The following is a 13,897-nucleotide window of genomic DNA, read 5'->3' as shown; positions in this document are numbered from 1 at the left end:
ATTTACATCAGGTATAACTCCCAATGCAATCCCTCCCCCCTCCAATTTGAGGTGATTTGTTACAGCTGCAATAGGTAAATTGACATGAGATAATATACTTGACATTAGGCTTCTTTAATGTAACTCACTTCTGGATCACATGTTGTTGTCTGTTTTTACCTTTCTCCTTTTTTTTTTTTTTTTCCAATTGATCTATTAGGAAATAGAGAACTATCTTCATTTCTGCTGCTTCTTCCAGGCTTGAGTCTACACAACAGGCCACTCCCCAAAATAATTCTGCTTAATTTAGAGAGCAGGTTTCAGGGTTTCACCTGGGAACAGCAGCAGCAGGCACCTGACTCATATTCCTGGAGGGGAGAAAGGAAGCCCGTGTTGCTGCTCTTCCATGAACACGGATGCTCCCAGCCTCATAGCCGGGTCACCTCTGTGCTAACCCCATTGAACCCCACAACCAGCCCCTCTAGCGTGTGGAAGAAAGGAGCATCGACTCAGCTTCAGGTTTCACTTTTGCTCTAGTTTATCTATCTAACTTAGACCACATGTCTGTGCTTTCAGAAAATTTTCCCATTTTTGAATCACTAACGGTACGCTTTATTCTTCCTACTGCCAGGGATTCACTATTTTTAAACAGCTTTATTGTCATTTCAGTAGGATTTGGGGAAGAAAAGCAAGTAAATACATGTGTTCAATCCGTCATGTGGACTTGAAACGGCTGTTTTCAACTGCTCTTTTTCTACGTATTTGATTACTTTTGCTCTACCCATCCGCATGTACCTCTACTTGTCAAGTATTGGGAGATTATGTAGGTTTCTTGCGTTTGTTGTGGTGATCAAAGTTTCTTCGGGCAGTGCCCTCATTATCTGTCAGGTCTGGCTTTTTTGATTAAGAACAGGTGCAGCCAAGCCTTTGCATTCCCTACCATTTCTGTCTGTATCAAATAAAAAGCAGGAGGGAGATTTTCTGTGGGATCTTGCCTTTCCTCTCAATTCTCTGTGCTGGAGAGCTCTCCAAGATATTGGCAAGGATCTCAGTTTGTGGCTGACCAATGGTCCCACATCCTGCCATGGCCCCCACAGATTTTGCAGTTTTGAGATAGGAGATTTTGATGTGGTTCTGCTGGAGTCGTATCTCCCATGTAATTTCAGTTTAATCAGCTTCCGTCCATGAAGTGAATGATGGGTTCGTTTATCTGTGCTTTATTTGTATATGATGTAATTTTTTGAAAATTGTATACGTAAATGGTAGCATTCCCTTTTTTCTAAATCAGACACTGGGCTTCTCTCAATCTTTTGTATATTCCTTTGATTGTTAGAATTATCGGTGGGTGAATTCAAGACAAGAGTTACACATATGTGCCTGAACTATCACTCACAATCAGATATGTTTACATAATCAATAATCTTATATCCATTCTCTTTTTATAATTAGGTAGGTTAGAATTCAGTTTATCCATTATGACTTCATTTTATAGTTTAATCCTCAATTGCATTAGAAGATATAGAGGCCTCACTGTCTGCTTGCATGATGCTTTGGTGAATTCTGCTATATTATGTTGTTAGGGTCACTGTGGACTAGAATTATTTGAGAAGACTTAGCGTGGGAGCATGTCATTTCTTAGAACATGGCTGTAAATGCTTGTGAAATGTGAGAAAATGGGGCATATTAGGAAAGCCAGAACTCGAAATAAATCCAAACAATTAAATATCGCTGATTCTGGGGAGATAAATTCATTTTTAATGATAGAAGGAAATCTAACAGACAAAACATGTTATCTAAAGCTCAAAGCAATAGACAATAAGTGCTATATATATATTTAGGGTCCTAACTCAAAAGCGTGCCAAAAGTGACAATGGGTAACCAGGAGAAAGATAAAAGATGTCCAGAGGTGACAATGGGTAACCAGGAGAGAGATAAAAGATGTCCAGAGGTGACAATGGGTAACCAGGAGAGAGATAAAAGGTGTCCAGGGGTGTTACAGATACTTGGAAAAGAAGATATACAAGTAGTTTCAGGATTCTGTCAGCAGCAAGAGAAGGCTCAGGTGTTTTAGCTAAATTGCAGGAAAGATCAGTCCCGGCGAAGAGAACTGGCTCTGAATGAAGGAAGTATATGTAGGTCCTAGGCCTTGTGGATAGGAAGAAACAATAAGCAGAGCTAGATAATTACATAATTTTATCTGTCACAATCTTGCGTGCTTATAACATCAATAAACTAAAAATCACAAAACCACCAACTTTACAGTAAGCTTATTTGCAAGTTGTATGGCTTTGTTAGTGTTTAATTAAAGCTTGCTAACTGGTTGGGCTCAGATAGTTGTGCTCAGAATACATTTTGACTTCTTTAAGCCATCTTCATCTGGATGTTCATCTTCATTTGGATGGCATTTATTACACAAACTCAAGAATTCCATGATTATATCAATAAAAATTAGGAGAATTTCTTTAGGTGCTATAAATAACCCCTTCTCCTGAGACAACTGGAGAAGCCCCAGTGAATAACCAACTGTCCACAATTGTATTAGCCTTTTAAATAAAGGATTCCCAGCAAACATTCGGAAGAAAGCACGTGCCTTCCAGGGATAGGCAGCTGGAAGAGAGGGAAGAGATTAATACAGAAAAAGCTGTAGACCATCCCGATCCTATTCTTCAGTTCCTTGATTGGAGGCATTAAGTTTTATTTTATTAACTTCTTTCTTGCCCTTCAAAAGTTGAGGGTGCTCACTCCAGGGCTTGTGGATAACTGCCCCAGGGAACCTCAGTGCAAAGGTTTGAAATCACAGCTGGCTGTGATTAGAAGGATTGGAAGAGATCAGTGCTTGATTAACTTTCAGCTGCTATTGGTTTGCCTCAGTTCCTGCAGGAGAATTAATCTGTAGGTTCGAGTAAATTTTGGATCTTAATGGATACCAGATACATTGAGCCCACCCAGGCCACCAAGATTTTGCAATCCTTTTCCTCACATTTAAATGGTACAAATGAATTCATTCCTCCTTACCCAGTGGCCAGAATAACTCTACCTCAAGGTTTTTCTCATATAGCATTCACTTGATTTTGCCTTCTTTTCCAAGAAAGTATAGATTCGTTGGGGCAAGGTGCATTTTCAGAAGTATGACTTTAATTATTTGCATTCAGAGGCATTTGGGTGAATAACAATGCATCCTGCTCCCTTTCTCTTAATGTGTGTTTAGTGCACATAAAATTATTCCAGCTCCGTCATCAATAATTTTCATTCTTTTGCACAAGATTCATCTTCTTCCTCAACTGAATGTATGCCGTCCTAGTTAAAGATTCTTGAACTGCCAATATATGCGTATTATATTTTGTTATTATCTGGATAACACTAAATAATAGGTTATTTAAGAGTTTTTATAAGAACTGAGATTTTGGGACTCTTGCAATCTTTACTGACTCATTTCATAACAAGGAGAAGTTCCTCTTTCCTGACAGAGTATTGTACTTATGAATTGGAGAACTCAACACGAAAGAAAAAACCTAGCAAAAAAGTAACACACAATTTGTTTAAACCCAGGAGACTTCAACTTTTCTGATAGATTATTGTGATAGCATTGACCTGGGAGACCCACATTGTTAAAATCAGAGACAAGTAAATAAAAGTAAAGTATTAATCATCATAAATAAATCAAACAAATTTTCCTAACTAGCATGTAAGTCATTCCTTTCATAGAACCTAATTGTGGGAAGTGGCAGGAAATAAACCGAAGGAATTCAGAACATAACGTAATGCTCATGTATTTCTCTGAAAATTTTACGTAAGTGTAAAAAGTAAATTTTCTTTTGTGTTTTTGTTAAAATCACTTACAATGAATTAAAACAATAACAATAAAAGGATGGCTACCTACATTCTGGTACAGGGACTCCTATAGATAAATGGCCAGAGGTAATTAAATCTTGAATCTCTTGAGGAAATGAACCTGTTAATGTATTTTTAAAACATTAGTAATTAGAGAAAAATGAACAAAATCTCTGGATATCAATGTCTTTGCAGCTCAACTTGGCTGACATTTCCCTTTCGCTAATGAAATCAGAATTTTGAGCATGTCAGAACACGCATGATATTTTCAATGCAGTTTGATTCATCTTACTCTTACGTACATAGTAGTGAACTTGTTTCTAGGCTGAGCAGTGGTTTCTTGGTTTTACGTGGTTTCCTTTCCAGTCTATGGCCCTTAATTAAGGGCATCACAGATAATACTGAAGGACTAAATCCAAAAAGCGATTGAGTTTACAACAAACTAAGGATTCAAAGGGCTTTAAAGGAACCAATTTACTCTTCTTCCCACACTCATCTTTGCTAGAGTGGCTGTGGAGTACAAAAGTGATTAGTCTTCTACCATAAATGTTCTCTGGTTCCTATGTTTACTCAATTTCAGGAACATTACCTGTATTTCTCTCTCATCAAAAGTCCAATCCTCCAAGCTGATTTCGTGTTGTTATTCGGAGAATTGATTTAACTTGTTCTCATTAAAGTGAAAGTCTTAGAAGATACTGTATTTTTAAAGTTGTGCTAACTCAAATATGGGCCTACATCTACATGGAGAACCTTCTCTAAGGTTTTTGCCAAAAGTTAGATTAAAAACAAAACACGCCCTGTTTAGAAATATTTTGGAGAAGGCTAGCATTTTTTGAGGAATTAGTTCCTAGAAATTATTTCTCTTAAGTAGCTCTCACTGACAAAATATCTCCTCTACTCTTTTTTTTTTTTTTTTTTTCTTTTTTGAGACATGGTTTTGCTCTGTCACCCAGGTGCTGGAGTGTAATGGTGCCATCGCAGTTCACTGCAACCTGGACCTCCGGGGCTCAGCCTCTTGAGTAGCTGACGCCATAGGCACACACCACCATGCCCAACTAATTTTTGTCCTGATGTCCACAAACATCATATTTTTTATAACTTCTCCCCTTCCACTCTTCACACCAGCAAGACAATGTTGCCCCAGTGGTCAAATAGGTGTTATTTCACATTGCCCTGCTCTAAGGAGGTGTGAAGAAGGGAATGCCAGCAACAGCAGTGATAACTCAGGTGGCTTTGTATATGTGTGTGTGTGTGTGTGTCTGTGTGTCTGTGTGTTCTGGGAGTGGAGTGTCTTTGAGCATATTGGAGCACAGGATAGACAGGAAGAGCTCAAGTGTTAGTAAAATAGATTATGAATCATTACTATGTTGGGGACTTCTAGAATTTAGGTCCAAAACAATTCTCCTGTGGCTGCAATCCATCATTAGTCATTCAATTAATAAAGAATGAACCAATTAATATAAATAATATAAACCATAGCCTTCTAAAAAAAGTGGTAAGGATTTTTGAAATATATCCTAGTGTGCACCAGGAGTCAAGTAACATGGACAGAGTATTTACTCAGCACATGAGTTGTTAGGCACAGATTATTAAGACGAAAGAAAAACACTTCAAATGAAAACACTAAAAAGAGGAGACTTTAAAAATCAGAAAATGATATTGACGCCTAAGTTTTCAGTTTGGAGAAGAGCAAAGAAATGCAAACAACACCATTTGTGATTGTATAGCTCTAAAGTCATTTTTGGTAAAAACAATAAATTATTTTTGGGAAAAGGTGATATTTATCAGTAATTTTCCAAAGAACTACAATCTGCTAACAAGTTATTGTATAGCTCTAAAGCTGTTATTGGTAAAAATAATAAATTATTTTTGAGAAAAGGTGAAATGTATCAGTAATTTTCTAAAGAACTATAATCTACTAATAAAAAAAGACTATACAAGGAAGAAGCTGTTGGACGATTTTAGCCTGATGGGAAGTTGTGAGCATTTAAGATGAGGAAGGACCTGTTAGTCTTATTGGAAGCACTGTGTTATGTTATATATATATTAGCAGTTGCATCAACTCACAGCTTCTGTTTTGTGTATTTCTCCACATATGCGAACTCCTGCTCCTCATTTTCCTGTTCCTCATTAGACACCTTAAGGGTCACTGACAAGCAGTGGCCGTTTTATAGAAATAAAGGTCTAGCATGAATGTGTCATGAAGTTGGAATAACTTTCTCTTCCCCTAGGATCCAGCAAATCGAGGTTGAAATCCCTTGCCAAAAGCCTAGGGCTCAGCAGGGGGCCATGCCTGGAAGAAATGGGCGTTATCTTTCTACTGGAGGGTGTAGTTGCTGTATCTTCCCTGCTGTTAAACTACAATTTTCAGAGGCTACTGACCTGGGAGCTTTCATCAGCCTTAAACCTACTTTTAATAATAACAAGCTCAGGGAATCTGGGGAGTTGTTCGCGAATGTCTGGAACTCTGACAAATGTCTTCTAGTTCTGCTTGGAAAGGTCCACCGCTGTTTCATGGGCCATGTCTCTTCTCCAGCACCAGTTCAGGAGGTAAAACCAAACATCACCTTTTGGAATGAGACCTACAAATAAAAACAAATTAACTCACCTCACCACCCGCCCCTTCTCTGCCCCTGGAGGTACATTTCAGCCCAGTGCTTGTTTTAATGTTCTGTTTTACAGCTTTTTGTGTTGAATTCTTTTGACAGCCACTATTCTCAGAGTGGCGGCACTGCAATTCAACTTCCTCATTAATCATAATGGAGAACTGTGCTCACATGATCCCAGCGCATGGACTCTTCTCAGCTTGCAGTCCTGCTTGTTGCAACAAACAGGCTGCAAACTGTATTTACTTTACATGTCAGATATTGTTAGCCTTGAACCGGGGCCTCTTATGTGAACTGATCAGAAAGTCCAGTGCAGTCAGGCTCAGGTTTCTCCTCCATGATGGAAGTGACATCAGATCCCCCAGCATGGTGATAGTGGTTTTGACTGAACTGCTTGGAGATTATGTCTGGAGATTTAAAAGCTGGTTGAGCTTCAATTCAAGGAGTCAATGTCCTGAATTAAGTGTTTCCTTCAGGGATTTTCTGTGTCAAGATCAAGAGGACAAACTGCTGTGGAGGTGTTTTGGTTAACTTGCATGCTCAATTTCTTGGGATTCACCAAGCTTCTATTTCCAAAGTTATTTCTCATTATTCTCCAACATGCGCATTTCTCTTTAGTCAGTCCCCCTTATCACAGCGAATTTGATCACACTATTTATCTTAAATTAGATTCTTTTTCTACACTTTTCATTTCCAATTACTCAAGTGATTTCTCACCTCTCTGAAAGCCCAGTTTCATACAAAGTCAATATCCCGAAGTTCAGCATTACATGATCTCCAATTATTTCGAGTGGACAATATAATGACGGCATTAAGAAATATCTTTAATGCAAGATTAGCTTGAGAGAAGGAGAAACTCTGCATGTTATACCTGCTTATCTGGTGAAATTTTTATGAGTCACTATTAAGGATCCCAGAGGAAAAGGATTCTCCTGTTTTTATCAGAAAACTTTCTGGATATAATGTGGGCCCAGGATGGCATACCAGCTTCAGCAACCAGAGCTCTAAAAGTAAAGCTCTTCTACGCTCCTGAAGACTCCAGTGTAAGGATGTTATTTTTGGTCCCTGCAGTCCAGTGACTTCCAGTGGGGGAAGAGTTTGCCCCCCAAGCTATGTTTGACGATATCTAGAGACATTTTTTAGTTGACACAACTGGGGAGTGGTCTTGTTATTGACATATAGGGAGTAATGGCTAGGGATGCTTGCTATGCATCTGTCCATGCACAGAAAAAGCCTTCACCTCTCCCAACAAAGAATTACCTGGCCCAAAGGATCAATGACACTGAAGCTGAGGAACCCTGCCTTAGTCTACATCAATGCCATAAATTCAGTGCCTTATAAATATCAGGCACTCAATAAATACTTAAGGAATAAACACATGTCTAAATTAAATGTGCTGAACTAGAATCAGTGTTTACATTTGGTCACTAATACTCCTTTGTTAACTTGTTTCACCCTGGATCTTGCCAGCCTGCCTAGACGTACATACTTACCATTTCTTCCTGCCATCTCTGACTTCCTCAGACTGGCTGGCTCCAACCTCGGTGTGTTAGATTCCTCTCCTTCATGGTCCATGCCTGCTCAGGCACTCAGTCTCTGACTTGACAGCCTGCTGAGACAGAAGACCACAGAAGCAGGGTCAGTACAAGATCTGGAACCAGGAGCGGCAACGGTCCCCACCACCTATTCTAAACAGTAACGTCACTTGATGAATTTCGGCAGCTTTCCCATTTTATGCCAGGCCCTGTTGATACAAGTGCTGTAGCTGTAATGAAGTTAAACTCAATATATTTTTTCCTCTAGTTATAACTGGCAATAATTTTGCAAGTTCCCAGCTACCGTGGAATCCATTCAGGGCAGGCAAAAATAAAGCAAACAAACTCCAGTATGAAATGTAATTGTGGTTGCCACATGTGAAATAGGTTAGCTACCAACATTTTTTGTTAGCTTTACTCTGTGGACACTGGCTGTTGCTTAAACTAAGGGTATTTTACTAATCGGAAACGGAGACAATGATCTGGGCATTTTATTGAAAAAAAAAAAAAGGCTTTTACTGGAAAAATTCAGATTATGGAGACAAAATGATATTTAAAATACGTTGTCAAAGAGCATACCAACATTTGACATTCTTTATCTGAGAGATGTGAAAATATGCTACGTGCTCAGGTCTGAAAATATGACTAGACATAGTTAATTAATGCATGCATACTATATATAAACAAATTGACCTGGCTGTGTGCTTTACCCATCTAATCATCACAGTGACCCTCTGAGGTATATTATGATATCCTTATTTTTATAGTTAAGGGTGGTGAGAATCAGAGGTTGAATAACTTCTGAGATCACATACATAGCAAAGGAGACTTCTTAACTTACAATTGGAATGAAGATGGATTTAAAATGGTTCATTACGATTCTAGAAAAATCTCAACCGTTAAGTCTGAACACATTTGACGTTATAAGATGTCCCTAAACTTTTGACAATAAATGCAGGCTTTAATTTTCCGCAGTGCCAAGTTACCATCACGTTAAAATTTTGCATTTATCTCTCATGTTATTCCTTCAGTTAAACAACTTTCTAGAAGTATAATTTTTCTCAAATATATAGTTCTCTCTGATCCTAACAAAAGGAAATTATCTACTATTTTAAGTACTTTTCAAGGTAGAAAATTTCCTCTCTAAAAATAATGTGTCAGTAACACTGAGCCATGTTCTAGTGTCTCATTTAAATAAGGACTTCTCAGTGCCAATACTTTACTGTGTCATTAGGTGGAAACTGTGGGTCACTTTTAAACAAATATTTGGATGCAACTTCATGAAAAAATGTTTCCAGGGTTAGAGATGATACTCAGAAAAGAAGGAAAATTCAAGGTACTTATAGTTACTGAAATGTTTTTTTTTTTTTTTTTTCCTTAATGGTACTTAATTCATCTTATAAGTAAACTGTATTTGTACAAGCGAAAGCACACATTTAAGTAGACCAATTTGCAAAGAGCCCTGTACATACATCTGTAACGTACTATAAACATGGAATATACAGAGTCCTTTTATACTTCTTCGTTTTTACATATTTTTATTTCGTATCAAGGATTTCTACTGACGTCAATGGCAGTCTCAGAATTGGAATGAGTGGTGTAGATTAAACATTAGTGGCTGAGAGAATTTTATCTCATTTGCTGAGAAAAGTCTTGCATAAGGGATCTAATCAGTGACTCTTAATTAAAGAAATTTTACTTGTTTCAGTCTTTCCAATTGGGATAAACAACAGCAATAATATGAATAACAGGCTTATAGTTTCAGACACTTGAATGTTTTAATTGGGTGGAAACCTGTAATAAATTACTTTCTATTTCGTCATAATAGAGCTTTTTTCAATGTCCAAATATTCATTACCAGAATTTCCACAATTATTTAGGGAAGCAACATAAAACTCAAGTCATAAATTCACATTTTTATTGACACTGAAAAAATTAGTCTCCATTTAAATACCCTTCCCATTTTGAAACCAGCTTTTATCCCTGTCTAGTTTAGCAACATTTGTTAAGACAGTTTCTAAGAGCTGGTCAGATGTTGAAAGTACTCACAAGATGCATTGCATTATAAAATCCTGCTCATATATAGGATTTTCACTTTCATAATAGGGTATTATAACTTGTCAATGAAAAATGTCTTCATTCTTTCTGGTTTAAATGGGCTTTTCCATGTAAATTAGCCTCTGGGAGGCAAGAGACTCCATATTTCCTGTACCTCTGCCCGAACTTCTTCAAATTGTGTTTGGATGTATAAAGTGGGTCAGGAAACCAATTCATTGACATAAGCATACCAGGAAAAAGGCCTCAGTTAATCTGCACCCCCCAAAAAGAATACCTTTTTATAATATTGCTGAAGGAGTGGAGGTACTGTTAAAGAAATAATCTGCCTTATCTGAAAACCCTGCCCCATTTCTAATATGGAAGAGAAGAAAAATGTGTTCATACTCTTAACAATCATGAATGTCATTTGTAGTCTTCAGATGGGAAATTTACATTAGTTAGAACAGAACTTTGCAGTAATTTTAATAGTACACAGAAGCATTCGTATGTATGAGTGGGGCGAAGTAAAATAAATTTTATATCTGTTACTTCTGACTCCTTTTTGTAATCTACTATTCCAGAAGTAGCTACAAATTCGTGCTTCTAGAAATAGATATTATATTGATAATTCACCCCATCCGTACTACCTGTTATATTGAGAGGAAAAGAAAAATAAATGGCTTTGAAACCGATATGGATCTTCGAGTAAAGGAGAATTGGTTTTCTTTCACAGAATCCCCAGTGCGCAGTGCTGCTAAGAGGAAGCCCACATTTCTGATTTTCACTTCGTATGAAAAGCAATATTTTTCCTTGATCATTGTGGTGAGATTGAAGCAACAAATCTCAACAGCCTGAATTACCAAACTCCCCACCACCCTCTACCCCATAACGCTGTTCCCTTGCTTCCATCTGTTTTTTTTACCACCCAGCTTATTTGATCCCCTGGAAGATGAATGGCTTTGACTAAAAAAATTAAACAATGGCATAACGAAAATGCAGCATAGAGTAAACCTTACCGTGCTGCACAATTTCCTTTCTTTTTTCCTGTTTCTGAGGTCAGGTCTGGGTTTTTTTTTTTTTTTTTTTGTGTGTGTGTGTGTGTGTGTGTGTGTGTGTGTGTGCCATCTACTCATATTTGCTGGAAGTCTTTTAATCACTGATGTTTCTTTTTAAAATTTTTAAAATTATAATCATTTATCTTTTACAGTTTTCTGTTCAGTAGGAAGCAGTGTAATGTCTGTTTTACTAGATACACTATGTAAGAATCTTCTATTCCAGTATTATTATTTTTCACTACTGAGTTCTAGTTCCCAGGTCTGTCACTTTGAAATATTAGTTTTCTCTCTCGTAAAGTGAAAGCAATAGTTGCCTTGCATCGACTCGTAGGGTAGTTGAGGAAGGCACAAAATTATAATTCATGTAAAAGCAACTTGTAAGCCTTAAGATGGACTACATATGAAAGAAATTAGACTGAAAATATAATTTCCTAGCAAATGTATTGCATAGAATATTTTAATAAATATAAAAATTTATGGAATACATGAGTGGGAAAAAGGCAGGGAAATAATACTAAGGTCTGTTCTAGCGTTTCATGAAGTATTAGCTGATTGATGTAGAGATACCTAATTTTTTTAACTGGCAAATTCTCGGTGGCTGCTTTTCAAATCTTACATACTGGGAGATATAATTTGAAAAGACCAAATCCTCATTAGGTGAAAAAATAATTTGCCACCTGTTTGTCTCATCCTAAAAATACAACGTTTAATGTACTAAATTGTTCAACAACCAATACAATTTCTGGAGAGCAATTGAGAGCGTCTCCATTTGCTCGCAGAGCATACAGATTAAATTATATTTGGTTTGGCTGCCAGGATATATAGAAAGCAGCACGTGCCAGGGACAAGGGTTGGTGGGAGTTTATGATGATGGTCAGGTTCCTGAAGAGGACAGCACATTTTCCACAATGGACACTTTAGGAGATTATTGGGGAAAACCAACCTAGTTGGTTTCCTGGGTGACCTAGATGGCTCTCCTGTATGCAGCGCAGCAATGAGCTGAGCTGGATCACCAGGGAGGGGTACGAGGCCTTTGATATGCAATTTCCCCCAAAACTCGGCCTGCAAAAACATCATGTTTCTCCTGCTAGTATACCTGAAAAAGGAAACTTGAGCCCTCAGAAATATGTTGGATAATGCTTGTTTCTTTCCAAATCCTCTAGACATATGAAAGGAGGCAGGAATTTAGTAACTACATTTACATATCAATGACCCGTGATGAGGCTAGACATATCCCGCCTAAGCAAACTTCTCACGGAATAGTGAAAGTTTAGAGAACATTATTCACCCTGCCTGTCCTGTGTCTGCGTATTTCTACTTCGAGCTTCGCCTTGTGTTGGAGGCACTTATCCTTCCCATAGGCAAGAGAAACACCATTTATCCCGGGGCTGCCTTCAGCAAGCAGCACTATGGTTAGCCTGACCCAGCCCAAGAATGAGAGAAACCCTTTTGAGTGTGAATGGTTTACATGGTCTAATTTGGATGGGACATATTTATGTACTCGATTGCTGAAATAACTAGGCCAACTAAATGAGACTGAGATAGTCCCAGGGATGTATGTCAGGTACCTTTACCGTATTTGGATGAGTGGTGTCCAGTAGTCAACATTCATTTATACATTTCTGAATACCTGGAGTGGTGAGTCAACTGAGAAGAAACCTGGGCAATGAAGCTGTGGGGAAATTTCACGTAGAGCAGCTTAACGCTTCCTGGGTTAGTTGGAAATGCAGAAGTACTTGCAGACCTGTGTGCTCCCACTGGAAAGGGAAACAAAGAGACAAGGAACCCTGAGAAGTAACCTAAGCCTCCACGTGAGTTAGAAATTTAGGAGCAAAATTTAGAAGCAAAAACAAATGACTGATAAAAACTTCCTCTTGAAGCTCCTTCATAAAAAATCCATATGCCAGCCAGGCACAGTGGCTCACACCTATAGTCCCAGCATTTTGGGAGACCAACACAAGAGGATCGCTTGAGCTCAAGAGTTGGAGACCAGCCTGGGCTACATGGCAAAACCCCATCTCTACAAAAAAAAAAGGAAGAAAAATGCTCAGCCAGGCGTGGTGGCACACATCTGTGGTCCTAGCTACTTGGGAGGCTGAGGCAGGAGGATCATTTGAGCCTGGGAGGCAGAGGTTGCAGTGAGCCAAGATTATGTCATTGCACTCCAGCCTGGGTGACAGAGTGAGACCCTGTCTCAAAAAAAAAAAAAAAAAAAAAAAAAAAAAAAAAAAAAAAAAAGTCCATGTGCCTATAACTCTTAGAAACTGGGATTTAAAATAAGGAAATTGAAGAGATTAAAAAATACATAGAACTATGGAAACCAGTGGTACTTAGGAGATGAAAGGGAAAAGATGGATATTGATGAGATGCAGCTGTATCACAGAACGACCACTAGTTACGTACCCCGAGGTTGAGCGAGCTGTGTGGTTTAAAACAGGGGTCCCCAATCCCTGGGCTATGGACTGATACTAGTTCATGACCTGTTAGGAACCAGGCCACACAGCAAGAGGTGAGTGATGGGTGAGGGAGTGCAGCTTCTTCTCTGTTTGCAGCCACTCCCCATTGCTGGCATTACTGCCTGAGCTCCACCTCCTGTCAAATCAGCAGTGGCATTAGATTCTCATGGGAGCACAAGCCCAGTTGTGAACTGTGCATGCGAGGGATATGGGTTGTGCGCTCCTTATGAGAATCTAAGGCTTGATGATCTGTCAGTGTCTCCCATCACCCCCAGACTGGACCATCTAGTTGTAGGAAAACAAGCTTAGGGCTCCCACTGATTCTACGTGATGGTGAGGTAGATATTATTTCATTATATATTATGATGTAATAATATAAATAGAGTACACAATACATG

The 13,897-nt window shown here is 38.4% G+C and overlaps 1 long non-coding RNA gene across 1 annotated transcript in view; it reads left to right on the top strand.

Annotated features, from left to right (window-relative positions):
- The first annotated feature begins 308 nt into the window (after window positions 1-308).
- The window catches only part of LOC126938332 (uncharacterized), a 244,779-nt gene continuing 231,190 nt past the window's right edge, over window positions 309-13,897 (top strand). Inside the window, exon 1 of the long non-coding RNA XR_007720059.1 lies at window positions 309-498. This is a non-coding gene — a long non-coding RNA (uncharacterized LOC126938332). The remainder of the gene's footprint in view (window positions 499-13,897) is intronic.

The sequence above is a fragment of the Macaca thibetana genome, chromosome 16 (genome assembly GCF_024542745.1).
Source record: "Macaca thibetana thibetana isolate TM-01 chromosome 16, ASM2454274v1, whole genome shotgun sequence".
Taxonomy (NCBI): domain Eukaryota; kingdom Metazoa; phylum Chordata; class Mammalia; order Primates; family Cercopithecidae; genus Macaca; species Macaca thibetana.
This window is presented reverse-complemented; position numbering and strand designations above follow the sequence as displayed.